Source organism: Cherax quadricarinatus, chromosome 26 (genome assembly GCF_038502225.1).
Source record: "Cherax quadricarinatus isolate ZL_2023a chromosome 26, ASM3850222v1, whole genome shotgun sequence".
In the NCBI taxonomy this organism is placed as follows: domain Eukaryota; kingdom Metazoa; phylum Arthropoda; class Malacostraca; order Decapoda; family Parastacidae; genus Cherax; species Cherax quadricarinatus.
This window is the reverse complement of record NC_091317.1, coordinates 27,629,585-27,644,584: the sequence shown is the minus strand read 5'-3', so window position 1 is coordinate 27,644,584 and position 15,000 is coordinate 27,629,585. Positions and strand designations below refer to the sequence as shown.

At 41.2% G+C, this 15,000-nt stretch overlaps 1 long non-coding RNA gene across 1 annotated transcript in view; it reads left to right on the top strand.

Annotated features, from left to right (window-relative positions):
- Nucleotides 1-15,000, top strand: part of LOC128691651 (uncharacterized) — a 155,320-nt gene that overhangs the window by 126,642 nt on the left and 13,678 nt on the right. The window contains exon 3 of the long non-coding RNA XR_008407458.2: nucleotides 2,773-2,817. This is a non-coding gene — a long non-coding RNA (uncharacterized lncRNA). The remainder of the gene's footprint in view (nucleotides 1-2,772; nucleotides 2,818-15,000) is intronic.

Genomic DNA, 15,000 nt, shown 5'->3' with positions numbered 1-15,000 from the left:
TATATATTTTTCCTGAGTTTTCGTCTTCAACCTCTGCTCTCTTCCTTTCCTCTAATTTAGTCCTTACTTTCTACTGCCTTTCTTACCATGCATCTTCTTCCTTATCATCTTCTTTGTTCCTTATCCTCTACTTTCTTCTTTATTCCCTAATTTCCTCATAACCCTCTATTTTTCTGCTTATCCTCTACCTTCCTCACACTTTATTTTTCTTCATGTTTTAGTTTCCTCGTCACTACACATTCTTAATTACTGTTAGTAACAAACACTAACTTCTTAATTAATTTAATAACTAATTTACTTCTTCAGTCAAATAAATTATGCATTGCTATTTATTGGCCCGTTCAAGGGGGTCCCGTAGAGGGTGTTGATGGGCTCTTGGTTCTAGGAATTGGAGCTACCTTACCCTTCCTGGTATTAAACCTCATTTTATTAAATTCCAGAAGCGGACTGTGCGACCTTTACTGGCTTAGTTCTTGTACACGAATATAATAAACACTATTTAGCTTTTGAGTAAGCCAGTGAGTGACTTGATTCGTGAGAGGACTGTGCACGAGTGACTTGATTTGCTAGTGTGGACTGTAAGCAGATGAGTAGCTTGACCTGCTAGTGCAGACTGTAAGCGAGTGAGTGACTTGATTCATGAAAGCAAACTGCAGAGTCCCACTGTGTGCAGAAACTGCGAAGTGACTTTGAGCCGAGTCAGGGAGCTGAGAGTATTTGCGGCGGATGGATAATTTTGCCAATCAGAGTGACGAGTTTCAGCTGGCCTCACACCCAAGTTTTAATGAGAGTGAGTTTAACACTGATGCCAGCTGTGTTATGAGTGACATATATACTGTGCAACAGACAGATCGGTTGAGGCTATATATGAAGAGTAAGACATCTGCAACACTTAAGCATCTTTCGTGAATAAAAAACATGTGCAACATATGGGTAACACAACTGCCGAAACGTTTCCCCTGCACAGCAGGCGTCTTCAGTCGAATACAAATACAACAATAGAGACAGTAGATCAGTCTGTTCCCTTCACACTCATGTGTTACACATGTGTCTAACTCACCAACTTGTCGGTATTTTAAAACATTTAAGTAAGAATATATATGTTATGTCGAATATAAAGATGGTACACCTCAACTTATCCTCCTTGCAACTATTTCAATTTTTAGAGCATGTTTCTAGGTTACATTAGGCTAGGTTAGATTAGAATAACTATTAATTACGAAAAAAAGACAATCAGAAACAGGTATCCACTAAGAACAATTGCGATTAACAAAAAGTCATATTTCAGCTGTTTAAGGCGCCGTAAAGTCACCAACATCACTGGTTTTACAACAGTTCCATGACGTTTGTGGTTACGAGGATGGGTTCCGCGCCTAATACAAACTGAACTTAGGTGATACACTTTCACCATCACTCATACAAAATCACTGTCTATGCAGAGACTCTCAGATATGACAGTTTAGATGTCCCTCCAAACTGCCAATGTCCTAAACCCCTCCTTTAAAGTGCAGACATTGTACTTCCCTTTTCCAGGACTCAAGTCCCTTCACAAAATATTACCCTGTTCACACTCCAACAACTCGTCAGGTCCCAAAAACCATTCGTCTCCATTCACTCCTATCTAACACGTTCACGCACGCTTGCTGGAAGTAAAAGCCCCTCGCCCACAAAACTTCCTTTATCCCCTCCCTCCAACCTTTTCGGGGACGACCCATACCCCTCCTTCCTTGCCCTATAGATTTATACGCTTTCCAAGTTATTCTACTTTGTTCCATTCTCTCTAAGTGACCAAACCACTTCAACAGCCTCTCTTCAGCCCTCTGACTAAGAATTTTAGTAACTACACACCTCCTCCTAAGTTCCACACTAAGAATTTTTTGCATAATATTTACACAACACATTGCGCTTAGACACGACATCTCCACTGCCTCCAGCCCCCTCCTAGCTGCAGCATTTACAACCCATGCTTCACACCCATATAAGAGTGTTGGTACCACTATGCTCTCAAACATTCTCTTCTTTGCCTCCATGGATAACGTTCTTTGTCTCCACAAATACCTCAACGCACCATTCACCTTTTTTCCTTCATCGGTTCTATGGTTTATCTCGTCCTTCATAAACCCATCCGCTGATAAGTCAACTCCCAAATATCTAAAAATGTTCACTTCTTCCATACTCCCTCTCTCCAATGTGATATCCAGTGTTTCTTTATCTAAATGGTTTGAGACCCTCATCACCTTATTCTTATCTATATTCACTTTATATATATATATATATATATATATATATATATATATATATATATATATATATATATATATATGTATATATATATATGCACACACATTTTGTTGATGGCATATTTTTGGTAAAGGAGGAAGGAATGGCGGCTGTAGTTGATGGAACACAAAATTAGAAAAACCAGTGTGGCTTCCCCAAACCTTGTGGAGGGAGACTTAGATTGTAGTTTCTGTAAAGGAGAAAGTAAAGACGTCAGGAAAAAAATGTGAAATACAATTAAAGAAATATAAAGACGATGAAAAATGTGTTTGGAAAAGGGAGGAGAGAGAGAGAGAGAGAGAGAGAGAGAGAGAGAGAGAGAGAGAGAGAGAGAGAGAGAGAGAGAGAGAGAGAGAGAGAGAGAGAGAGAGAGAGAGAGAGTGGTTATTTATGGATTATCAGTCACTATGTAGGTAAGTAGAAAGCAAACTTAGGGGACTCCCATATGTAAGTTCTAAATGACTAATGTATTTCCTACTTTCTGTGTTTCAGCGAAGCCGCAGCCCAAACAGTTGAGATATGCAAAGGTTTTCAAAAGTAAGAATTCATTACTTTTGTCCTGGCACTCACCATGTGTATATATTTATACTCTCTGCACTCTTTACCATGGGCAATGTAGACCTTCTTGAACTCTTCTGTAACCAGTTGTGTATAACCAACTAATCATCAAAGCACACACACACACACACACACACACACACACACACACACACACACACACACACACACACACACACTAGCTATACAGACGTCCTGCTCTCTAAATCTACATGTATTTTGCATAACACTCACGATTTTTATTACACTTAGGACATAATAAAGCATAGGATTAGCGTATATAAGTCTCAATAGATGACTTCAAACAAGTGTTGGAATGAATTTTAATTTTTTGTAAAATTTCCCTTAGTATTAGCTATTTGTATATCAAGTGAGAAAAAATATCACTAATAATAATAGTAGTAGTAGTAGTAATAATAATAATAATAATAATAATAATAATAATAATAATAATAATAATAATAATATAAAATTATAAAGCAATAATAATAATAATAATATTAAATATAATACTATAATAATAATAATAATAATAGAGGGAAATAATCTCAAAGACATAGTTACATGGTCCCTGAGTGCCTTTTGGAGTGGCTAATAGAGCTCATTTACATTATCATGGAAACTAGCACTAGCTCAGTTACATCACCATAGAAACTAGCACTAGCTCAGCTACTTCACCATGGAAGCTAGCACTAGCTCAGTAATATTACTATTTAAGCTAAGACTAGCTCAGTTACATTACCATGGAAGCTAAGACTAGCTCAGTTACATCACCATGGAAGCTAGCATTAGCTCAGTAACATTACCATGGAAGCTAAGATTAGCTCAATTACATCACCATGGAAGCTAAGACTAACTCAGCTCAGTTACTTTACCAGGAAAGCTAACACTAACTCAGCTACATTTTCATGGAAGCTAACACTAGTTGTAGTTACATTACCATGGAAGTTAACACCAGCTCAGTTACTTCATCTCGGAAGCCAGCACTAGCTGCTGCTGCTACCTAACACACGACACTCAGCCTTCAGCTAGCACACACATGTAGGGTAACTTTGATGGTTGGATCACCCTCACTTACCTCTCCTAACGCCTTAATTAAGCCGCACAGTAGAAACTCTTCTCGCACGACAGTAACAGCAGCTCCTGACTGCAACAGCAGCTCCTGACTGCAACAGCAGCTGCAGCTTGCGGAACCATTGCAAGCTTGCAATAACATTTGATTGCAAGACCAACAGTTTGTTTGGAAAAGCATTGCCTGCTTGCAGCAACAGTGCTTGATTGCAGAAGCATTGCTAGCTTGCACAAAATATAGCTTTATTTGCAACATCGGTGCTTTATTGCAACAACACTGTAAGCTTAGAGCATCAATGCTTGACCGTAACAACAGTAATGCTTGATTGCAATAACTGTATTTGATTGCAAGAAGAGGTGTGTATGATTGCAACCATAGCAGTGTTTGATTGTAGTCACAGCAGTGCTTGATTGTAACCACAGCAGGGCTTAATTGCAGCCACAGAGGTGCTTGATTGCAGCCCCAGCAGTGCTTGATTGCAACCATAGCAGTGCTTGATTGCAACCACACCAATTCTTAATTGCAACCACAGCAGTGTTTGATTGCAACCACAGCAGCGCTTGATTGCAACCACAGCAGTGCTTGATTGCAGAAACAGCAGTTCTTGATTGCAACAACAGCTCTGATTGCAACAGGGGCGCAAGCTTGCAACAGCAGCGCTAGACAGACTCGAGTGAAAACACTTGCTAACACAAGCGTCTGAGTTCAGTTGGAAGCCTCCATCGTGTTCTCTTCACTCTGTGTATATACACTTACACACGCGTTTTGATGTGGCTGGCGGAGGCGTGTGAGGAGTATAGGAACAAGAGGGAAGTGCCCAAGTGGGTGGTGCCTGGCTAGAGCTTTTGAGAGTGAGTGTGTGTGTGTATGTGTGTGTGTGTGTGTGTGTGTGTGTGTGTGTGTGTGTGTGTGTGTGTGTGTGTGTGTGTGTGTGTGTGTGTGTGTGTGTGTGTGTGTGTGTAAGTGTAAGTAAGTGTGTGTGTGTGTAAGAGTGTGAATGTGTAAGAGTGAGTGTGTGAGTAAGTGTGATTGTGTGTGAATATGTGAGTGAGTGGTGTCAGGGGTTAAGTGCGAGGGATTGTAATATTGTGAATGTTAGATAGTGAAGGAGGGAGTGTGAGAGAAGAAGAGTGCGAGGGAGTGCGAGGAGAGATTCAGGAAATGAATGATGGATTGAGTTAGTGTAGAACTACGGAAGTGTGTCCACAGAGAGAGTGTGATGAAACACAGCGTGTGTGTGAGGCAAGGAGAAAGTATGGGACACAGAGTGCAAGGAGAAGAGAGGGAGTTTGTGCGTGAGTGTACGACTAACCTTCCAGCAAGTGTCTTTTACTCGAGGCTACAAATTGTCTAACCACTAGTCGTTGCACTCAACCACTGCCCAGTACCACCACTACCACCATCACCACCACCACCACAACCACCACCACCACCACCACCACCACTACCACACCCTGTAGATACATACCACCCATTATGTACATATCTAAATAATAGAAAATAATCTCACCAGTATATCTTTTTAGCCTTTTTATGTATGTTATTCCTGCTAAATATATATTATATATATATCTAATATCTCTGCGCCTCCAAGTAGTACCTACTGTCTCTGCTGTGCTCTAAAATGCTCTATTTCCCAGGAGAGACCTCTGTAGAGCAAACAGGTAAGTGTGTGCTCGTGTTGATGGAGGCGGTGATGGTGAGGGTGATGATGTTGGCTGTGGTGTTGTGATGATGATGAATGTATTTGTCTTGCTGTGTTTATTATGGTGACGTGGTGATGAGTGTGACGGTATTGTTTTTGTTTTCATGTGTTACTGTAATTGTGTCTTTTCGGTTTTGTTTTGGCGATGATGATAATTTTGTGTTGTACTGCGTATGATGAATGCGGTGATGGTCGTGTTGTGTTTATGTTTTGTGATGATCAGGCGAGACAATGACTGATGATTTCGTTTTACTGTTTTGATGTGTTTTGCTGATGGTTTATTCTTTTAATGTGTTTTTGGTGACGTTTTGTTTTGATGTGTTGGTGTGATGTGATGTTTTGTGTTGGTGTGATGTGAAGTTTTGTGTTGGTGTGATGTGATGTTTTGTGTTGGTGTGATGTGATGTTTTGTGTTGGTGTGATGTGATGTTTTGTGTTGGTGTGATGTGATGTTTTGTGTTGGTGTGATGTGATGTTTTGTGTTGGAGTGATGTGATGTTTTGTGTTGGTGTGATGTGATGTTTTGTGTTGGTGTGATGTGATGTTTTGTGTTGGTGTGATGTGATGTTTTGTGTTGGTGTGATGTGATGTTTTGTGTTGGTGTGATGTGATGTTTTGTGTTGGTGTGATGTGATGTTTTGTGTTGGTGTGATGTGATGTTTTGTTCGTATGTTCATCATGCCGATGTTTTGGTTGTAATTTTGGTTGATACGATAGGGCGATATTTTTATTATTGTGGTATATTTTGATCTGTTGTTGTTAGTTGTGGTATTGGGGAGTTGTGTTGGTGTGCTGTCTTGTAGTGTTGCTTGTGTTGTGTATGGGGTTCTGGTCGTGTCTAGTGTGTTGAAGTTCATTCTGTAGCGGGTTGTTGGCTGTGTGTTTGTGTTGATACTTGTGGTGTTTGCTGTGTTGTTTGTTGTGCGTTGGTTGTATGTCTGTTGTGTTGGTTGTGTGTTTATTGTGTTGTTAGCTGGGTGTTAGTTGTGTGTTGGTTGTGGTGTTGGTTGTGGTGTTGGTTGTGGAGTTGGTTTTGGTGGTGGTTGTGGTGTTGGTTGTGGTGTTGGTTGCGGTGTTGGTTGTGGTGTTGGTTGCGGTGTTGGTTGTGGTGTTGGTTGTGGTGTTGGTTGTGGTGTTGGTTGTGGTGTTGGTTGTGGTGTTGGTTGTGTTGGTTGTGGTGTTGGTTGTGGTGTTGATTGTGGTGTTGGTTGTGGTGTTGGTTGCGGTGTTGGTTGTGGTGTTGGTTGTGGTGTTGGTTGTGGTGTTGGTTGTGGTGTTGGGTGTGGTGTTGGTTGTGTTGGTTGTGGTGTTGGTTGTGGTGTTGGTTGTGGTGATAGTTGTGGTGTTGGTTATGGCGTTGGTTGTGGTGTTGGTTGTGGTGTTGGTTGTGGTGTTGGTTGTGGTGATGGTTGTGGTGAGGGTTGTGGTGTTGGTTGTGGTGTTGGTTGTGGTGATGTTTGTGGTGTTGCTTGTGGTGTTGGTTGTGGTGTTGGTTGTGGTGTTGGTTGTGGTGTTGGTTGTGGTGATGGTTGTGGTGAGGGTTGTGGTGTTGGTTGTGATGGTTGTGGTGTTGCTTGTGGTGTTGGTTGTGGTGTTGGTTGTGGTGTTGGTTGTGGTGATGGTTGTGGTGAGGGTTGTGGTGTTGGTTGTGGTGTTGGTTGTGGTGATGTTTGTGGTGTTGCTTGTGGTGTTGGTTGTGGTGTTGGTTGTGGTGATGTTTGTGGTGTTGCTTGTGGTGTTGGTTGTGGTGATGGTTGTGGTGATGTTTGTGGTGTTGCTTGTGGTGTTGGTTGTGGTGTTGGTTGTGGTGTTGGTTGTGGTGTTGGTTGTGGCGTTGGCTGTGGTGTTGGCTGTGGTGTTGGTTGTTGCGTTGGCTGTGGTATTGGTTGTGGTGATGCTTGTGGTGTTGTTTATGGTGTTGGTTGTGGTGTTGGTTATGGTGTTGGTTGTGGTGTTGGTTGTGGCGTTGGTTGTGGCGTTGGCTGTGGTGTTGGCTGTGGTGTTGGTTGTTGCGTTGGCTGTGGTGTTGGCTGTGGTGTTGGTTGTTGCGTTGGCTGTGGTATTGGTTGTGGTGATGGTTGTGGTGTTGTTTATGGTGTTGGTTGTGGTGTTGGTTGTGGTGTTGGTTGTGGTGTTGGTTGTGGTGTTGGTTGTGGTGTTGGTTGTGGTGTTGGTTGTGGTGTTGGTTGTGGTGTTGGTTGTGGTGTTGGTTGTGGTGTTGGTTGTGGTGTTGGTTGTGGTGTTGGTTGTGGCGTTGGTTGTGGTGTTGGTTGTGGTGTTGGTTGTTGCGTTGGCTGTGGTATTGGTTGTGGTGATGGTTGTGGTGTTGTTTATGGTGTTGGTTGTGGTGTTGGTTATGGTGTTGGTTGTGGTGTTGGTTGTGGTGTTGGCTGTGGTGTTGGTTGTGGTGTTGGTTGTGGTGATGGTTGTGGTGTTGGTTGTGGTGATGGTTGTGGTGTTGGTTATGGTGTTGGTTGTGGTGTTGGTTGTGGTGTTGGTTGTGGTGATGGTTGTGGTGTTGGTTATGGTGTTGGTTGTGGTGTTGGTTGTGGTGATGGTTATGGTGTTGGTTGTGGTGTTGGTTGTGGTGTTGGTTGTGGTGTTGGTTGTGGTGATGTTTGTGGTGTTGGTTATGGTGATGGTTGTGGTGATGGTTGTGGTGTTGGTTATGGTGTTGGTTGTGGTGTTGGTTGTGGTGTTGGCTGTGGTGTTGGTTGTAAAGTAATACCATTGGTTATGGCGTTGAATCTTTCTTTTTTTGATGTATTATCGTTAAATGTTTCAAGCGACGTTGTGGCACTGAGAGTCAGTTTGGTGTATCATTTGAAGCATTTGTTTTATTCTCTATGTTGAATTCTTTGATATTAGCTATGATGTTGAATGATGTCCCGATCTTACATTGAGTTCCGCTTGAAAGCAGCGTTCATACGTTAGGTTATGTGAGATTAGTAAAGTAACAGGAAAATTGTTCCCTGACGCGGATCTTAGTCATATGATGACCCACCACTGGAGGCTCTCCGCTGTCTTACCGTCCTTCACCTTTAAAAAGTGATGTCTGTATAATTTAGCGTTGATAGTCAAAGCGCTGAGTTCCTAAGGATGTTTAGCTGTCTGAGATTATTTTTTGTGTTTAAGATTCATTATAACAGAGTTGCTTAGAGGACAATTATGTATTGCAGTAATGGGATCCTCTTGGTTTGAAGGTCTGGTTGCATGTTGTGGTGTTTTGCTTATATTTTTAAGTGTGAGGATGTTGGTTGAAAACATTGTAGGTTATGGTTTCAACTGTGGGTCTTTGGTACAGAGTGAATGTTTAAAAGTGCAATGTGATGATGTGTTGGTTTGGAGTTGTATCATCACCTGGTGTTTGTTATACTCTAGCCATGGCATACTTGTGATTGTGATATGCTGACTCGGGTATATTTCTTCTGTGATATAAACACTGATAGTGGTGATTTGGGTGTTTGGGTGTGTGTTACTTGCTTTGGTGTGATGTGTGCTAGGAAGTTCTTATTTTGGGATTGTTATTACATCATAAATTGGTCGAGTTTTGGTGGTGATTGTATTTTCAGCTTACATTATGATGTTTTGGTTGTATTAAACGTGCGTTACCTGTAAAATTTTGTATATTTTTAATATGGTTTTGATTGTGATGTATCGATGTTTTCTGTTAGTCATAATGTGTGAATTTTAATTTCTTGATCTTGTATATTCCTGGCAATATTTATATTACATCAGTTATAATTTTTGTTCTTCGTACATAGATGTTCGTCATGTAAGGAGTTTGTGATGGTAATGAATGTTGATGATTCAATATCTCTGATTGAGTGTTGGCGATTCAGCATCTGTGGTCATATGAGTGGTGGTGATTCTTTATGTGGTGCCTTCTGAGTGTTGATGATCCAGTATCTACGGGGTCATCTGAGTATTGATCCAAATTTTAAGCTCATCTAAATGTTGATCCAGCATCAGAGACCATGTGAGTGTGGATCCAGCAGTGTTAGATATCCAGTTCCAGTAGTCATCTCGGTGCTGGTGATCCAGCATCTGGGAGTCATCATCTAGTGTTATCTGACGGAACATCTGAGCAGACATCAGTGGCAAAAGACGATAATCTGACAATGCAAAATCGTAATTTCTATGCTCTAGGAGGCAGAAGGAAAGTATCTTCAATAAAGAAACTAGAATTTGAGAATTATGGAATCCCAACATTTTAACAACCCAGGACAAGGTGGGTTTAGTTTCTGAACCACTATAGATGCTCTGCAGGACATACAAAATACCAGCATATGTACCGACTGACTTTGCAAAAGTCTTCGACATGTGTGGCTACAGTTAACAGCATAAAATTTTCTGGAAAATGGAGAAACTGACAACTTAGGCATGTAAATCTATCACTTTACTATCAAATTGAGCCCAAAGGGCAGTAGTTTTTATAATACAATTAGGGGCTGCCATGGTGAAACCTCTGTTCCTAGAGGTACAGCACTCGCCTCGAACTTTTCCCTATTTCGGATACCTGACTTTAAAAGACACATCTTATGTGCAAGATTTTGTAATTAGTATTAGTAGCTTTCAGAGAGGACATATTTAAGGATCACAACAGCGTTCCCGAAAAAAAAAAATAAATGGTTCAGCTAGGGAGCAAGAACTTTTTAATCAAAAAATGACAGGTTAGTGATGATAATCTTAAATACACTTGTGTTCTATAGACTGGAATATTGTTGTACACTAACAGCCCCATTTAAGGCAGCCGATATTGTACCTCCGGGAAATCTACAGCAAATTATGAGAGACCGTGTTAATTTCTTAAATTGTACGCCATGGAATGAAATAAGACAAATACATCATAATTTATACAAAGTAGATACCGCAGAAATTTGTTCCAAATCTGAACGGTTCAAAAAAACAGAGGGTGCAATGAGAACACTAAGACACACCTCAATACTGTCAGCGTAAAGGGTTCAAGGGGTTTCAAAACCTTACTTTCATATATAAAAACGGAATTTACTAACAGAACCCTAACCGTTTTCGATAGGGAAATTGAAAATCGGTCCAGCATCACGGCTTGAGCGATCAGGAGGTTCTTTATTCTGAGATCGGCTCACAGGGGTTGTGACTCCAGGAACCATCCGTAGGTAAATTTAACACGCAGACCTCATAAATAGAGGGTGTTAACTGCATCATGATTAGTGCCGTTGAAAAAGGTTTGATCGCCTTTCAATAAAAACAATGAAGTTCCTGAAGGTAGAAAAACGAGGAACTCTTTAGCTAGTGAAAAGCAGTGCTTTGAAGAGGGAAAAAATGCTCAAGAATCTTTAGAGTGACTTTCTAATGCATTGAAATAAAAAAAAATATGCTGCCTAGCCCTCTGAGGAGGAGAAAAGCTCTCTTTCTTTCCATAAAGTAAAATAACAGCTCTCTTCCATAGAGTAAAGTAACAGCTCTTATGCTCCCCGAGAAGAAGAGCAGCTTTCAAGCTTTCCAGTGTGGGAAACAAAAGTTCTCTAAGTGAATAAAGGTGGAGTACTCCTGCTTCCTAAAGAGAGCAGTAGCTCTCTAGCTACGAGAAGAGAAGAGTAGCTCTCTGCCTCTCTGGTCCAGAGCCATCAGTGAGGCTGGAGTTTACTCGGTCAACACCCAGTGTCGATAACTATAGATTTTGTCTCTCAGGACTGTGTGGAGAGAGAGAGAGAGAGAGAGAGAGAGAGAGAGAGAGAGAGAGAGAGAGAGAGAGAGAGAGAGAGAGAGAGAGAGAGAGAGAGAGAGAGAGAGAGAGAGAGAGAGAGAGACAGACAGACAGACAGACAGACAGACAGACAGACAGATGAGGGAAATGAAGAATAATACAATACGTTCACTTATGACACGTTCATCGAGAACTTTTTGATTCTTGGACATTGATCACTACAAATCCATGTTTATTTTTTAATCATATGCATTTTGAAGTGATCAAAGTTCAAGGATCGAAACGTCTTTAATAAATGTGCCAAGTGACTGTATTCATGCCCATTTCCCCTCAAGTTCTCGATAGTCATTACCTTTATTACTAGAGGGGGAAACAGAGGTACACAGAGATGGAGTGATGGAAGTGGAGAATTGAGAGGTGAAAGAGGACTGGGCGGTGAGGGAGACGAGGAGAAGGTACAAAGGGAGTGGAAGGGGGAGGAAGTGAGGAGAAGGTGAGAAGAGGAGAGAGAGGAATGGGGGTAGAGAGAGATAGAGATAGAGAGAGAGAGAGAGAGAGAGAGAGAGAGAGAGAGAGAGAGAGAGGAAGGAGAGAGAGAGAGAGAGAGAGAGAGAGAGAGAGAGAGAGAGAGAGAGAGAGAGAGAGAGAGAGAGAGAGAGAGAGAGAGAGAGAGAGAGAGAGAGAAAGAGAGAGAGAAGAGAGAGAGAGAGCAAGAGAGAGAGAGAGAGAGAGAGAGAGAGAGAGAGAGAGAGACAGAAGAGAGAGAGAGAGAGAGAGACACAAGAGAGAGAGAGAAGAGAGAGAGAGAAAAGAGAGAGAGAGAGAGAGAGAGAGAGAGAGAGAGAGAGAGAGAGAGAGAGAGAGAGAGAGAGAGAGAGAGAGAGAGAAACAGGATGAAGAGAATGGATAGTTAATTGGGAAGAGGAAGTAGTTAGGGATGCAGGGGGATGGAAAGGTGATATAAGAGGGTAGTCATATAGGGAAGAGGAGCTGAGATAATTGATGAAATAATAGGGAAAAGATAGGAGAAAGGAAGAGAGAGGGGTAAGAGTACAAAGTCGTGTGAGGAAGAGAAAGGAGAGAAAATGCAGGGACAGTAGGGTACACACACACACATAAAGTGACTGTGGCAATGAGAGAGAGGAGAGAGAGAGAGAGAGAGAGAGAGAGAGAGAGAGAGAGAGAAACTTGTATTTTTTTTTTATGTAGGTAGAGCCAGTTCTAGGAGTTCATTCTCCTCTTTACTCATTACAACTAATAATAACTCCAACATTTAATTTAGTGAATAATTAAGTTAATCATAAAGAGAGTTGTTTCCCCCAAGCTTACAAAGTAAATGTTATTTGATTTACCATAGTTTTATAAATAACTTTGATCTAAAAAACTCGATGCGATTATTTAATGGAGAGGATGGCATAGGTTGGGCTGCCGGGAGATGCATTAAAATGTTAAAACACTTCCTCTTTGCTAAATATTGTTGGCAGTAATGTTGTTTTATATATCTGTTAATGGATCCGGGCAGCATCGCACTGTGGCAGTGGCCATAAGAGCTCATGCATGCAGGGTAAAGCTCCTGATCATGGGTGACTTTAACCACAAGGAAATCGATTGGGAGAACTTGGAGCCACATGGGGGCCAAGATACATGGAGGACTAAGATGATGGAGGTGGTACTGGAAAACTTCATGTACCAACATGTAAGGGACACTACAAGAGAGAGAGGAGAGGATGAACCAGCAAAACTGGACCTACTATTCGCCTTGAGTAGTGCAGATATTGAGGACATCACACCATCACAGTCAAGGCCTCATCACTTGAAACAGGAAATATTGAGATTATCTCTGTTGTATTGATTGCGTAGCGACATAACGGCACTACTATAAACAGTGTCCGGAAAAAGGAGGTGATTGTGATTCACTGTCTCGGCTTACGATTCAGTACAACTTTTGCCATCATCAGAGCCTGAAACAGTAAAAGCGGAAATGACAATTGTGCATCAGAAATAAAAGCATTTGAGGATAAAGGTCGATGTTAAAACTTGAGTTTTCGATATTAAAGTCGAAATAAGTTCAAAGTTTCTCAGTTTAGTAGAAATGAGATCTCAAACCCACCACACAAAAAACAGGCAATATTAGCAGCGGCCACGAATTTCGGCTCTACTACTAAATTTTACAGCGAATTTCTCCAGCCAACAAGACTATATTCGGAGTCTAGCGCTTGTCCAAACTGCTGTCATTGAATAAAAAAAAATCGTTCAAATTATTGTAACATTATCAAAAGTGAATAAGGCATTTTAACCAGGGTAAGTATGATGTTTATTTGGTAAAGCGATCGATATCATTTATTAAGCTATGATAACACATTCTCCACAAAAAGCACGACATTGATACAAGTTGTGTACCTTAAAGTTTCGAGTCGTTTTGCCAATATCCAGGATCGCATCGCCATATGCAAATATACTAGACCAACAATGCAACACATTTTTTTAATTCCTTAGAAAATTAATTATCTCAAACAGGAGAACCGTGGTCCAGTTATTGCGATGCAGAATTATGATCACAATATCCTCCTGGGAGACGAGAATTTTCAAATAACAACAGCTCTAGCTCTGCTGGACCAGTGTCTACGATGCCCCGTAGCTACTTAATCACTGTGGAATGCTTGACGATATCATTATCCCAACTCAGGCTGACAGACTGCGTTACTTAAGAACTAAACCCAACCAGTATGATGGACTGTATTAGGGGTAAACATAGACAGCCCTTGTCCCCACTGTGTAACTATCATATTGTGTTGGTAACAGCACACTGCTGATTACACAATTTCGTTTAGTAATTAATAGAATATAGAAATTAGAACTACCCACCCCATTTTCCAGGTGCTGTATGAATCCTACTAGATTAATGCCTCCCCGTTTAATAATTAAATAATTCGCATTGTCAGGTTTTGCCAGCTTCACAACATAAATGGGAGTACATGTGAGAGACATAACAGAAAATCTTGCGGTCTATAAAGAAATCATCTCTTGCGAGAAAGTAAATCACTGAGCTACAACCACTGGAAGGACAGATATATTGGGGACTACTAGCTACCCGTATAACAGAGGACATACTTGGACAGAAAAGCTTGATCCTTTGTGTTTTATATACGTTGGAAAAACTAGTTCCTATAAGTCAGAGGTTGCTTTATACGTATATATGCGTGTGACCGCTACTCGCACCTTTGTCAGCGTGGTCGTGGAAAAGTGCCTTTGACAGTGCCTGTGTGGTTGGCATCACAAGCGAGCGAGTAATATTGGCAGACGCCCCAGTTGTTGTGTCCTCCCTCACACACAACCTTTCTTGTTCCAGACCTGGATTAGAATTTTACGCCTGTTTCTATTTGCTCTCACTCGCTTTTTTGTCTCTCTCTTTCTCTCTCACTCTCTCATTTGCTTTGCCTTTAACTCTCTGTCGCTCTCCCTTTTGTATTTCTCTTCTCTTCTACCAACATTTTGAGGTTAAGCATTCTTAACCATTTCTCCCTGCCTCTATTATCATTCCACCTCTGTCATTATATATCGCTGTTCAAAATGACTTTTGAAGGTGTGACATATCCCCAAATATTGTTAGTTATTCCTCAGGATGAAATCCTGAAGCGAGTCATTATTATAAAATGACCCATTCAGTGGCGCATGTACCATGGTGGGCCACGCCAG